Source organism: Podarcis cretensis (assembly GCF_951804945.1).
Source record: "Podarcis cretensis genome assembly, chromosome: 17".
In the NCBI taxonomy this organism is placed as follows: domain Eukaryota; kingdom Metazoa; phylum Chordata; class Lepidosauria; order Squamata; family Lacertidae; genus Podarcis; species Podarcis cretensis.
In genome coordinates, this window is record NC_137187.1 from 30,622,471 (window position 1) to 30,634,699 (window position 12,229).

Genomic DNA, 12,229 nt, shown 5'->3' on the forward strand with positions numbered 1-12,229 from the left:
CGGAGTCCTAATTGTATATCAAAAGGACCAAATCAAATTTACTGAGCTATAATTTATCACTAGATTTGAGTTATTTCTATTACAGACTTGAGCTCTGGCCATTAACTTCTACATACAGGAGTGGCAGCAGAGGGAGAGGAATGGTTTCAATAACCAAAATAAGCTTTGCAACCATTGAAAATCAAGGCTACAAGAGCATTTGGTTGCATTTCAAAATTAAGAGAAATATGTTTCTTCTTCAGGTTTGCAGAATCACCTTCTGTTTGCCCATATGTGTAATATTCTGCCGTGGGAGAATCGTGTAATAATAATAATAATAATAATAATAATAATAAGCCTGTTAGGCTGCTTCAGCAAAACTAACAAAGAGCCTTGTGATAACTTTAAAGAGTAATAAATTTATTGTTATTATTTCATCCACAGCAGTTTATAGATAATTTAGATCAGTGGTGACATCATAAAGAATGGATCTGCAGTTGACATGGGAGCCAGCTTCTAGGTAAGGTAAAGGGTAAAGGGACCCCTGACCATTAGGTCCACTCGTGGCCGACTCTGGGGTTGCGGCGCTCATCTTGCTTTATTGGACGAGGGAGCCAGCGTACAGCTTCCGGTCATGTGGCCAGCATGACTAAGCCACTTCTGGCAAACCAGAGCAGCGCACAGAAATGCCACTTACCTTCCCGCCAGAGCGGTACCTATTTATCTACTTGCACTTGACGTGCTTTCAAACTGCTAGGTTGGCAGGAGCAGGGACTGAGCAACGGGAGCTCACCCCGTCGCGGGGATTCGAACCGCTGACCTTCTGATCAGCAAGTCCTAGGCACTGTGGTTTAAACCACAGCGCCACCTGCGTCCCCAGCTTCTAGGTGCCACCCCCCAAAAAAACCACTAAACAACACTCCAGCCCCAGTGGTTGGTTTCTATGAAGAGAGGCTGTACTGCTTATGTCTGTAGAGAAACCATATTGATTTGAAAGCCCAGCCTCCTCGTGCCAGATATGTGCAGACCTGGCTATCCTGCTCTGTGATAGGTAAAGAAACTTTGCACGTGCCTAATAGCGTTCTCCTCCTTAATGTAACTTCACATGTTCCAGGAGATTTTGGGGGGATGAAGAAGAGTTTGGATTTGATATCCCGCTTTATCCCAACACACTACCCGAAGGAGTCTCAAAGCGGCTAACATTCTCCTTTACCTTCCTCCCCCACAACAAACACTCTGTGAGGTGAGTGGGGCTGAGAGACTTCAGAGAAGTGTGACTGGCCCAAGGTCACCCAGCAGCTGCATGTGGAGGAGCGGAGATGCGAACCCGGTTCCCCAGATTACAAGACTACCGCTCTTAACCACTACACCACACTGGCTCCCATGATGCTCTGAGGGCTGAAAGACAGACAGTCTTCCAACAAAAGATTGAGACCAGGACACAAGACTGATCAGGATCTGCCCTATTCTTGGGACCAGGGCTTTTTTTCAGTCAGAACCTCAGTTATGGCACCTCTCAGGTGGGTGCCATTGTCATTATAAGAGAACAAGGGAGGTATTCATGGTGAGTTCCAGTCCCTCTTTTTCTAGAAAAATAGCACTGCCTGTGACTGTCATTTGTTCTGTTTGAATACTGAATTTTGGATTATTTTGACCCACCCGAGGACCTGCTGGTAATAAATTTAATCATCACTACCGTGTGGGCCACTAGACACCTTCAATACAGTCATGTCAGTGATACCATCATTCCCAAGAGATTTGCAGATCATTTCCAAGTCAAATTAATGACCAGTGACAATATGTAAAGGCTACAACATGAAACTACTTCTCTAGTAAGCACCTATCAGTCCTCTCTGGCATTTATTTTATTAGAATAACAATATGCATATTTAAGAGCCAAACTAGAAATGACTTGGGAAATGACTTGGGAAATCTGTGATGAGGATCTTTTAAATAATAATAATAATAATAATAATAATAATAATAGTAGTAGTAGTTTTGCAGGGATGCTAATTCACAAACAATATAGTAGATCCTAATTAGATTCTCCCCCCCCCCCATTTTGGCCCTGACCGTGCCCAGATAGCAAAAATTGTGTGAAAAGTCCGATTTTTACAGCCAACTCCCCCACCACAACTACCACTAAGACATGGCCATAATCATTTGCTATTTCAAAGGGGGGGGGGAGAGGGAAAAGGAGAGACATGGATGCATATTTTAAAAAATAGTTCCTAGACAGAATTGAAATGAACACATTCAAAATGCAACTCACTTAAAAACGCCACCCTGTTCTATGGAGAGATCCGGTTTAAATAAAAGCCATTATCCCATGGTCAGTTCTGCACACGCTGCAGTAATCATGCCAAATTTCACTCGATCCACTTACCAATATCACAGAGCTTGAAGGAGGGATACAAAGAAGGAAGGCTCTTAAGGAAACCCACAAGTTGCACCTCCTGACTCCTTTCACTGCTTGTCAAATCCTGCCCTTTGTAGATTTCTGTAAAGGACACATAGTAAGTAAAACAAGAAGCTGCCTTATTTGGAGCCAGAGCCAGCTCAGTATGATCTACACACTGACTTGAATAAAATATATATGGGGGGGGGGCCAAGTAAGCCCTACCTTGCATAATCAATTGCATGATGTGGTACATGGACACCATTTGAATGGTAATGCCCATCAATTGGGGGGGGGCTCAAATATTTTATTGGGGATGGTGAAGACCCCTTAGTCCTTAGGCGTTGGCTCCTAAGCCGACAACAGCTCTCCAAGGTTTCAGACAGGGAACTTTCACAGCCCTATCTGGAGATTCTGGGGATGGGACATGAGGCCTGTTTCATAGAATCAAAGTTGGAAGAGACCCTGAGGATCATCTAGTCCAACCCCCTGTAATGCAGGAATATGCAGTTGTCCCCTACAGGGATCAAACTTACAACCTTGGCATTCTCAGAACCATGCTCTAACCCACTGAACTATTGAGACCTTTGAATACAGAGCAGATGATCTACCATGGGACTATGACCTTCCCCCAAATATAGTAGTTAAGAGGATTGCCACAAAAAGTAAAAGGGAAACTAGCTCAATTTTGGTTGTCTATATTTTGAATGCTGAGGCATCCCACATTTGGGGGGCAGGGGATCAGCATATGATAGAAATCTTCAGATGTTTCTTGTGCATCATGGAAACCAGTTACGAATTACCGACAAGCACACTGCAAAGTTTACATCTGAAGCAGGCCCAATCTATTGCCTCTGGATACATTGTGGGACAAACATTAACTTGCCCTCTCTACTGTCCGTGGTTTCTGAGCTATTATAGGAGTGTGGTGATGACTGCTTCTCTGTGTGGCCAATGATGCACAGTGATGACATCCTCACTATGCAGATAGAGAGGTTATGCAGAACAATGGGCACTTCAATTGTAGCTATTTTCAGGTGGGATTCAGTCGCATATCAGCAAATTCGGGTTACACAATTAAAACTGATTTGGTGCTCCTGCACAACAAACGTGCTTTCCCCCCAAAACCAGACTTTTTATGATATGGAAAGTGATGGGAAAATGCATTAAAGTGTGGGATAATGATGACTTGATGCAATATGGTATAAAGAATGAATGGTCAATGAATAGCCAGTGCCATCTAACCTCCGTGCAAACTTTGCACAAACAAATTAAGATGCACGTTCACTAAATAGGTTTTCTGGAAGTGACCAATGTTAAGACTTCAGTCTTAAGCATATACAGTCGTACCTTGGTTCTCAAACGGAATCCATTATGGAACTCCGTTCGACTTCAGAAAACGTTCGAAAACCAAGACACAGCTTCCAGTTGGCTGCAAGAGCTTCCTGCACTCAGAAGCCGTGGAAGCCGCGTCAGATGTTCTGCTTCCAAAAAACGTTCGCAAACCGGAACACTCACTTCTGGGTTTGCGGCGTTTGGGAGCCAAAACATTTGAGAACTAAGCTGTTTAAAAACCAATTTACTATGGGTAAATTCTCACTGCCCTCATTACCACTTAAAGGTAAAGGTAAAGGAACCCCTGACCATTAGGTTCAGTAGTGGCCGACTCTGGGGTTGTGGCGCTCATCTTGCTTTATTGGCTGAGGGAGCCAGCGTACAGCTTCCGGGTCATGTGGCCAGCATTACTAAGCCGCTTCTGGCGAGCCAGAGCAGTGCACGGAAACACCGTTTACCTTCCCGCCAGAGTGGTACCTATTTATCTAATTGCACTTTGATGTACTTTGATGTACTGCTAGGTTGGCAGGAGCAGGGACCCAGCAACGGGAGCTCACCCCTCGCGGGGATTCGAACTGCCATACTTCCGATTGGCAAGTCCTAGGCTCTGTGGTTTAACCCATAGCACCACCCACGTCTCTCATTAGCACTTACTTTTTGGTTAACATGCATTGGCTTGTGCTTTGACCTGTGACCTCCATTGTTATAAACAGTCCTAGGATCCTTTCCTCCATCCAGCTCCCATTTCTTTCTTAATGAAAATTACTTGCCTCTGTGGAGAGTGCCATAATCAGAGTATCCTTTCTGGGGACGGACTGGGTGTGAACCTGCTCAAGTTTCTAAAATATATTCACATAATTCCAAGCAAGCCTGGTATGAGAGGATGGCACTCTAGACATGCTCTAAGACATTATCTATTAGTATTACTTTAAATGTTCTAAGATTTGTTGTACCTTTGGAGGTACAAAATGATTGCTTGGAGAAGTTGGATTAAAGCAGCCATGTGCCTTAGATTCAAAGCTACATGTGCCAAGAGTTGCTGTGAGGATGAAAAAGTAATAGCAACAGTCTTCCACAACTTGCAAAACCATCATACGACATACAGTGGTACCTCGGGTTACAGACGCTTCAGGTTACAAACGCTGCAGGTTACAGACTCCGCTAACCCAGAAATAGTACCTTGGCTTAAGAACTTTGCTTCAGGATGAGAACAGAAATCGCACGGCGGCAGCGTGGCGGCAGCGGGAGGCCCCATTAGCTAAAGTGGTACCTCAGGTTAAGAACAGTTTCAGGTTTAGAACGGACCTCCAGAACGAATTAAGTTCTTAACCTGAGGTACCACTGTACTTGAGGGGAGGACAGAAACCCATCTCACTGGAGATGTTTACACTACTTAGAATTTACTTGCTAGCCCTGTATTTTCTCTCCCCCCCCCCCTATTTTTTGTTACAGGATTTCACTAGAGTAAGCCTGCAGATCTACTGCTCTGCCCAGACTTTTCTGATAACTCCGTGTTCAACATAGTAGAGACTAGGAAGAATAAGCACACCTGAAACACAGAAAGTTTACCAAGGCTACCACTAGTCACTATCTTAGATTTCAAGTTCTTACAGGCATCCGTAGAAGCAAAGCAAACGCGGGAGGGACGAAATCCAAGGGGTTTTTTATATCTAACCCCGTTTAATCATCAACAAGATGACAAATCTCCCGAAGGGAATATTTGTCTCAACTTTTTCAGACATTGTTCTCTTCCTTCCCATTTTAGCAGCAGGCTTTGAAAAACTTGAGAGAGCGAAAACGAGGGGAGAGAGAAAGAGAGCGAGCCCTGAGGATAAATCCGAAAGGAATTCGGGAAACTTTGGAGCGGGGTGGCGGGGGGCGAATCAAACATGGCAAATTAAAATATACACCCGAGGAAAGAAGGACGGGAACTTTACATCGTCCAGAATAGGGAGAAGTTGAAGCGAGGGCTTGAGAGGGGGGCATTCCTGTTTTCCCTGAAGACGTGGCCGTGCTCTCGGGCATACTGGGTGTCACTCCGAACATGCCCATCATCGCGCTGGCACATCGGTGCGCGTCCAAGCCGCCGTCGAGGAAGCGCCTCTTCCATTGGGGAAAAGGCGGCTTCCTTCCATCTGCCCGCTTCCCCTTCTCCTTCCCCTAAACTCTCCGCGCCCCGGACCGCTTTGTTTTGCTCGCCGGGACTTTCACGCGCGTCGCCCATGCAGCGCCCCCTGCGCGCCGCCTTCCCACGCGCAAGGAATGCCGCGTCCCCTCCGCGCAAGATACGCACTCTCTCCGCTGCCCTCGCTCGCCCGATCTTCGGCCCCTTCTTCTCCGGACTCGCCAGCTGCCCGGGGACCACGAAGGCGCCCGCGCTCCGGCCGCAGCTCCGCCCGAGAAGCCGCTGCGTCGTGCGCCCTCCCCGGCGCTTCTGAAGGGCGTCCCTTCGCCGCGCTGCGCCCAGAGGGAGCCCGCTTTCCGCGCCCGCCCCCTTCGCCTGGGGCGCAGCGGAGCAAAGTTCCTATGGCAGCGGCCGCTTCGCCAGGTAACCCGGTTGCCCACAACAAAGCGCCCGGTGCTGCTCGGGGCCCCCGATCTGCCGCCTGCCGCCTTCTCAGACCAGAAGGACAAGCACCACTTCTGGGGAGGGGGCGGGGGGCGGGGGGCGGGGGGCTGGCCAAGTTCAAGCACACGCGCGACGCGGGTCTCCCACCTGTCCGGCCCCCTTGGGAGAGGTTCTCGGTTGGAGCAGGAATATTTTCCGAAGAGGGAGCCGGAAGGTGGAGATTGCGAAGGGATGTTCGCTTTCTTTCTTTCTTTCTTTCTTTCTTTCTTTCTTTCTTTTCCTTCCTTCCTTCCTTCCTTCCTTCCTTCCTTCCTTCTTTCTTTCTTTCTCTTTCTTTCTTTCTTTCTTTCTTTCTTTTCCTTCCTTCCTTCCTTCCTTCCTTCCTTCTTTCTTTCTCTTTCTTTCTTTCTCTTTCTTTCTTTCTTTCTTTCTTTTCCTTCCTTCCTTCCTTCCTTCCTTCCTTCCTTCTCTTTCTTTCTTTCTTTCTTTCTTTCCCTTCTTTCTTTCTTTCTTTCTTTCTCTCTCTTCCTTCCTTCCTTCCTTCTTTCTTTCTTTCTTTCTTTCTTTCTTTCTGGACCCTGATCTTCTCCTCCTTCTGGAACCGTCCCCTTCCCCTTGCTTTCTCGCTTTAGACTTTCCCCTCTCAAGTTGGGGTACAGGTAGGGTTGCCATACCGAGGTACCTCGGGTTAAGTACTTAATTCGTTCCGGAGGTCCGTTCTTAACCTGAAACTGTTCTTAACCTGAAGACCACTTTAGCTAATGGGGCCTCCCTCTGCCGCTGCGATTTCTGTTCTCATCCTGAAGCAAAGTTCTTAACCCGAGGTACTATTTCTGGGTTAGCGGAGTCTGTAACCCGAGGTACCACTGTATGAAGGCAGCCCTGTTTAGGGAAGCTTTTAATGTTTAATAGGTTATTGTATTTTAGTGTTTTGTTGGAAGCCGCCCAGAGTGGCTGGGGAAACCCAACCAGATGGGTGGGGTATAAATAAATTATTATTATTATTATTATTATTATTATTATTATTAGCAAGAAAGAGGACACATTTGCCGACTGCTACTTTTAGCTATGGATCGCTATGACGACTCTCATTTTACCTACCCATGAAAAAGAGGACGTGACTTGGAAAATAAGGTGTGTGACAGTCACAGCTCATATGTCTTGCGCGACCCCGAGCCAGGCTGCCTGCGGGGTTTGGGGACAGGCGGCGATGGTCGCCTCCTCCGGGGCGGGCGGAGGTCCATCTCCCGTTCTGCACAGGAGGCGCGCGCCCAAGTTGCGCCGCCCGCGTTCTTCCCAGCGCTCTTTCCGCGCTGGAGGGAAGAGAGAGAGAGAGAGAGCGCAGCCGAGACTCCTGCCGGAGAAAACTAGCGGGAGCGCTGTCCGCCCGCAGCCTGTGGTGTGGCAGCTTGTCCTCGGGGCGGACGAGGCGTGTTAATGGCGAGACCCAGGGGGTCTCTGTCTCCACGGGCAAAAAAGGAGTCATCCACGCAGGCAGCCGGGGAAGCGCGCGTGGTTGCCCTTCGCTGCCTTCCAGATCGTGTCTGTGTGTGTTGCTTGATGGTTGTGTGCCATTTTGTGGGCTGGGGCCCACTCCCCGGCAGCCCTGACCCCTCCCCCTAAGAACAAAATAACAACTTATACAAACAAACAAAACCAATAAAACAATACAAACAAAAAAATTTAAAAATTACAAAAACATCAAAATAAAAAAAATAATTCCCCAAACCCAACCAAACATCCATCCCACCCCCACCCCCCACATACAAAAAATCCAAAAGATTTTTTTAAAAACATTTTAAAAACACTCTGTGCCCATCCTGCAGTAACAAAACTTTCTCCCCTTCTTTTTCCTCAACGTCCGTTTCCCTTTACAGTGGTACCTCGGGTTACAGACGCTTCAGGTTACAGACGCTTCAGGTTACAGACTCCGCTAACCCAGAAATAGTGCTTCAGGTTAAGAACTTTGCTTCAGGATGAGAACAGAAATCGTGCTCCGGCGGCGCAGCGGCAGCAGGAGGCTCCATTAGCTAAAGTGGTGCTTCAGGTTAAGAAGTTTCAGGTTAAGTATGGACCTCCGGAACGAATTAAGTACTTAACCCGAGGTACCACTGTATTGTATTTCTGTAAGGCGTTCAGAGAGACCTCTCGCAACCGTCCCAATGAAACTCCGTCCAAAGAGACACGTCGTGAAATGCAGCGACTCCTAGCTGACTCCACACGACAGAAAGGGGAACAATAAAATAAAATTTTAAAAATGCATTGCAATGTCTAGATTCTCTCAAAGGCCAGGAAAGGGTCTAGGAGCTATTTGGCTCTTGGACTATGGCACAACCACTGACAATTACACAGAACTGAAGAGTTCCGTGTGTTAGAACAATTAAAAACCAGTCCATATAGGGAAAAAACAATTAAAAAGTATTTTCTATGTGAAAAGAATAATGGACCCAACAGAGATATTCCCAGGGATAAAGTTTTCCGTTTAAAATCCTCGTCTTCAACTGAGCTTAAAAGTAAAGGTAAAGGGACCCTTAGGTCCAGTCATGACCAACTCTGGGGTTGCGGCGCTCATCTCGCTTTATTGGCCAAGGGTGTACAGCTTCTGGGTCATGTGGCCAGCATGACTAAGCCGCTTCTGGCGAACCAGAGCAGCGCACGGAAACGCCGTTTACCTTCCCGCCGGAGCGGTACCTATTTATCTACTTGCACTTTGACGTGCTTTCAAACTGCTAGGTTGGCAGGAGCAGGGACCGAGCAACAGGAGCTCACACCGTCGCGGGGATTCGAACCGCCCACCTTCTGATCAGCAAGTCCGAGGCCCTGTGGTTTAACCCACAGCGCCAAATGTGCAGCGGATTGTAGCTTTACAGCACAATCCTGTACATGCACATTACTCAGAAGTAAGCCCTGTTGAATACAACAGGTCTTATGCTCAGGTAAGTGAGTAGAGAATTGCAGCTTTAAAAGTATTGAAGTCTTTTATAGAGATGGGAGAAGCTTGCAAGCTGAATTTCCTCCAGCAACATAGCTGTTAAAGCAGAGGAGCCTGTCCTGAGAAAAAGGTTGGCAATTGTGTCAGGAATATGCACACAAATGCATTGTATATTCACACCTGAACTCAGTCCCTGTTTTCCAGAAAAACAGTATCCATCAAGATGTCTCAAATATAGTGCTTTACTGATTACTATTCATTACATTTCATAAATAATAAAAGTCAGATTCAAGGCATATTGCAAATTATGAAACATAAAAGGAATGTCTAAAATAAGTACTGACTTTTAACAACAAAAACTACCAGAAATCATTACCAGTAACAGCACAGTGTAAGATCATATCAAATACCTTCTGAAAAAGGAAAATATTCACAATATTTAGGAGGAAATGAAAGGGTTTTTAAATATCAAATATGTATTTCATTTTTGTTACATAAGTACAGAAAATGGCTACAAACTTCAAAAAGAACAGATATAACTAGAAAAATAAAAAAGAATGATGTATTTATTAAGTGATAATGGTCCATTGTGGCCCCTCAGGACATCTGTTAATCATTTCCCTTTTTGTCCATGTTCAAACAAGAAGGATGCAGAAAAAGTTGTTCTTCATTATAGCAGGGATTTGTCTGTAGCAGATCAAGACTTATAGAATTGGAAGGGACCTCCAGGGTCATCTAATGCAATGCATTTCCCCCCAGAAATGCAGAAATCTCAACTAAAGCAGCAGCGACAGATAGCCATCCAACCTCTGCTTCAAAACCTTCAAGGAAGAAGAGTCTTCCATGGGAGTCCGTTTCACTCTTATGGTCAGTTTTTCCTGATTTTTAGTCAGAATGGCCTTTCTTGTAACTTGAAGCCACTGGTTCAGGTTTTACCTTCCAAAGCAGGTGAAAAAAAGCTTGCCCCACCTTCCATGTGACAGCCCTTGAGATATTTGAAGATGGCTATCAGTCTCCTCTTTTGTAAGCTAAACATACCCAGCTCCTTCAATTGATCCTCATAAGGCTTGGTTTATAGACCCCTGATCATCTTGGTTGCCCTCCTCTGCACATGTTCCAGCTTGTCAATATCCTTAAATGGTGGTGCCCAGAACTGGACCTAGTATTCTTTATGTTGTCTGACCAAGGCAGAATAGAGCGGCACAATTACTTCCCTTGATCTGGCCATTATATTTCTGTTGATGCAGCCTAGAAGAGCATTAGCCTTTTTTTGCTGCAGCATCAGACTGTGGACTCACGTTAAGCTTGTGGTCCACCAAGATCCCTAGATCCTTTTCATATGTACTGCTAGTAAGCCAGATGTCTCCCATCTTATACTTGTGCATCTGGTTCTTCTGGCCTAAGTGCAGAATCTTACATTTGTCCCTACTGAAATTCATTTTGTTAGCCTGGGCCCAGTGCTTCTATCTGTTTAGGTCATTTTGAATCCCGATTCTGTCTTCTGCAGCATTAGCCACCACTCCCAGTTTGGTGTCATCTGAAATTTTGATGAGCATCCTCTCAATTCCTTCATCCAAGTCTTTTTGAAAGATGTTGAACAACAATGGGCCCAGGACAGAGCCCTGCAACGCCCCACTTGTCACTTTTTGCCAGGATGACGAGGAACCATAAATGAGTACTCTTTGGGTTGGGTCAGTTAACCAGCTATAAATCCACCTAAGTGATCCAGAGCTGAAAAAAGGGGGCAGCCAGGTGGCAAGGTGTGGGGGGAGAAAGATGCAGTCAGAGGTTGCCATCTGTATCTTCTCTTCCCCTCACCCCACTGCAGACTACATGTTTAACTGTTGTTGTTGTTTAGTTGTTTAGTCGTGTCCGACTCTTTGTGACCCCATGGACCAGAGTACGCCAGGCACTCCTGTCTTCCACTGCCTCCCGCAGTTTGGTCAAACTCATGCTGGTAGCTTTGAGAACACTGTCCAACCAACAAGAGGAACTACCGACTCTTGAAGAATGGAGGACGAAACTCATAGACTATGCAGAATTGGATAAACTAACTGGGAAGATAAGATATCAACGGGACCACAAGTTCATCAAGGACTGGGGAAAATTTGCAGAATATCTGAAAAGTATATGTGATGAACAAATAACGCTAGTGGGATTTATTTATTTTTTTAATAAATATTTATTAAGATTTTTTTAAATACAAAATGCAAAAATAATAAACAATATAACATGTATCATAACACATTTTTCAAAACTTCTTTGGACTCCCTCACGTCTCCCGCTCCCACTTACATCATTATAATTTTTTTTCCAGCAATTTATCATCTTATTTATATTCTTAAATCTTATTCAATTAATTTAATCTAATAATTCTCCAGAAATTTTATATTTTCCTCAGTCTCACTTATCGTCAAATTCAAATCTAATTCAATGGTAGGCAGTTATTTATGATCTAGCATCCTTCTTAGCATTCGACCAAATTACAATACTTTTGTAAATAAATCTTAAATTTCTTCCAGTCTTCTTCAACCCTCGCTAGTGGGATTTAAAGAGCCTTTGTGAAGGTGAGAGGAGTATTGTTAAACAGAAACAGGACAGTAAGGGTAATCTAAAAATGCAATATTAAATTTAGAAAATGTGTAAAAATGGGAAAATATGGATGATTGGCAGAGAAGCTGAGGGAAGATCAAAAAGTGGAAATTTGTGAAAATTGTTTGATATGGCAAATTTGTATAATGGAGAATTTAATAAAAATTATTTTTTTTTTTTTAAAAAAAGAGAACACTGTCCAACCATCTCATCCTCTATCATCCCCTTCTCCTTGTGCCCTCCATCTTTCCCAACATCAGGGTCCTTTCCATGGAGTCTTCTCTTCTCATGAGGTGGCCAAAGTATTGGAGCCTCAGCTTCACGAGCTGTCCTTCCAGTGAGCACTCAGGGCTGATTTCCTTATGAATGGAGAGGTTTGATCTTCTTGCAGTCCATGGGACTCTCAAGAGTCTCCTCCAGCACC

General features: G+C 45.2%; 1 protein-coding gene across 2 annotated transcripts in view; it reads right to left on the minus strand.

The window, feature by feature from the left end:
- Positions 1–6,218, minus strand: part of GLIS3 (GLIS family zinc finger 3) — a 194,574-nt gene extending 188,356 nt beyond the window's left edge. Inside the window, exons 1-2 of one of the 2 annotated variants that reach the window (XM_079959265.1) lie at positions 6,006–6,218; positions 2,366–2,479 (exon numbers count right to left, since the gene is read on the minus strand). The gene's annotated coding sequence lies outside the window, so the exon portion shown is untranslated. The remainder of the gene's footprint in view (positions 1–2,365; positions 2,480–6,005) is intronic. The other variant, XM_079959264.1, reaches the window with a different exon arrangement.
- Positions 6,219–12,229: the final 6,011 nt, after the last annotated feature.